Genomic DNA, 2,514 nt, shown 5'->3' with positions numbered 1-2,514 from the left:
CCTTGATGCCTCAGAATATGTCCTACCAACCGATTCCTTCTCCTAGTCAAGTTGTGCCACAAATTTATCTATTCTCCAGTTCTGTTCAATACCTCCTCATTATGTGATCTACCCATCTAATCTTCAGCATTCTCCTGTAGCACCACATTTCGAAAGCTTCTATTCTCTTCTTGTCTAAACTATTTATCGTCCATGTTTCACTTCCATACATGGCTACACTCCACACTAATACTTTCAGAAACGACTTCCTGACACTTAAATCTATACTCGATGTTAACAAATTACTCTTTTTCAGAAACGCTTTCCCTGCCATTGCCAGTCTACATTTTATATCCTCTCTACTTCGACCATCATCAGTTATTTTGCTCCCCAAATAGCAAAATTCATTTACTACTTTAAGCGTCTCATTCCCTAATCTAATTCCTGCAGCATTGCCCGGTTTAATTAGACTAAATTCCATTATTCTCGTTTTGCTTTTGTTGAAGTTCATATTATATCCTCCTTTCAAGACCCTGTCCATTCGGTTCAGCTGCTCTTCCAAGTCCTTTGCTGATGTATGAGACAGGTGAAATACCCTCAGACTTCAAAAAGAATGTAATAATTCCAATCCCAAAGAAACCGGTGTTGACAGACGTGAAAATTACCGAACTATCAGTTTAATAAGCCACTGATGCAAAATACCTCATTGTATACGGTACTGTAAATATTCGAGAATGGAAGTTTACATTGTACTGGATATTTATGCCACACATATAATACAGAATGTTAAGTACATGGTGATTACAATAAAACTTTCGCTACTTGAGAGAGTCCCATGAAAAACTAGTGATAGCTGGATAATGAAACTTAGTGGAAACGCTTGCAAAAACATGCGGAAGAGAAATAACGAAAAAATTATTGAAAGAACCCATTTTCATTTCCACACGAGTTGGTCCAGATCTGATGATCTTGGTGGTTAGGCAATGTGGAATGATTAGGTTTTCTCCAAATGTGTTACAAGATAACCAAGTGAACTCGCGAGCAGTGTGTGAGAGGGCTCCATCGTGCATCAAAGAAGTTGAGTGCAAAGCAACTCTCACCCGTAGAGCAGGAATCACATGTTGGCGAAGTAGCTCAAAGTAACGTGTGTAGTTCACGCCGCATGTCCTTGATCCTTGGGGTCCGAGTTCGCCAAAGGAAAATGGACCAATTACGGATTCTGCTGTGAAGCCACGCCACACTGTGACGCGTTCGGTGAGCAGGGGAACTTCATGAACGTTCGTTGCTGTTGACAAACCTCAGATGTGACAACTGTACTTGTTCACTGCCTCAGGGAGCGTAAAGTGTATATTATTTCACAAAATGTGCAAACGTCACAGCAAAGTCCACTCGCACGACACGTGGCAAAAGTTGGTGAATAGTGTGAAGTTTGTTCAGATAACATTTCACAGTTGTTCGCAGAACTTTTCGAATGGTGAGTCATGCCACATTGAACTGCCGTCACTCAGCTCGTGCACCCCCTAAAGATCCCACACTGTATCCACATTCTCAGCCACTGCAACAGTACCTTCAACAGTTTGTGGCGCAGTTAAGCATCGGCCTCTCTCACGGGCAAACCCAATCATTGGCCGATCGTTCCAAGGTGTGCAACCATGAACATCAACAGACTGGACCCCCCCTCATGTGGAAATCGGTACATTTGTGTACCTGTAGGAAGAAGGCGTCATCCTATAGCTATCTCACAGTACAGGGTGAAAATTTGAAATCTACACACTACATCCAGCCCGGCAGCGGCCTTGCCACAGTGGATACACCGGTTCCCGTGAGATCACCGAAGTTAAGCGCTGTCGGGCGTGGTCGGCACTTGGATGGGTGACCATCCAGGCTGCCATGTGCTGTTGCTATTTTTCGGGGTGCACTCAGCCTCGTGATGCCATTTGAGGAGCTACTCGACCGAATAGTAGCGGCTTCGGTCAAGAATACCGTCTTGCGGCCTGGAGACCGGTGTGTTGACCCCACGTCCCTCCTATCCGCATCCTCCTCCGAGGATGACACGCCGGTCGGATGGTCCCGGTAGGCCACTCGTGGCCTGAAGACGGAGTGCTTTATTTTTACATCCAGCCCAAGCAAACTGTTCCATTAGGTGTGATCTAGGATGAACCTCAGGTGGCTTATAAAAGCACCATTTGTTCATGGTCTGTTCCTGAGAAAACCTTAAAAAGCAAAGGTTTTGGGTACGTAAAGCGTCAATTGTGGGGATGACCGCTTCTAAAATTTCAATTCATGACAAATCTTTGATGTTCTTACCATATGTTCGTGAGGACACGCTCTGAGGGAGTCCTGAAGCTTTCCTCGATATTATGATACGTTACCGAAATCCAGAGGTACAAAGTTTCTGTGCTTATGCAAATTAAATATGCTCCTAATATCCATTCTAGACCGCAAATTTAATGTTAACTGACGTAGTGAACATATGGCAACGGTTCTGGGGTCACAAAACTATGTTTCTAGTCGCCATTTTTTCACCAACAAAAC

General features: G+C 44.0%; 1 pseudogene; it reads left to right on the top strand.

Annotated features, from left to right (window-relative positions):
* Positions 1 to 1,765: 1,765 nt before the first annotated feature.
* Positions 1,766 to 1,883, top strand: LOC126417245 (5S ribosomal RNA; annotated as a pseudogene).
* The last annotated feature ends 631 nt before the right edge of the window (positions 1,884 to 2,514 follow it).

This window comes from Schistocerca serialis, chromosome 8 (genome assembly GCF_023864345.2).
Source record: "Schistocerca serialis cubense isolate TAMUIC-IGC-003099 chromosome 8, iqSchSeri2.2, whole genome shotgun sequence".
NCBI lineage: Eukaryota > Metazoa > Arthropoda > Insecta > Orthoptera > Acrididae > Schistocerca > Schistocerca serialis.
The sequence above is the reverse complement of the archived record's forward strand: the minus strand, read 5'-3'. Positions and strand labels throughout refer to the sequence as shown.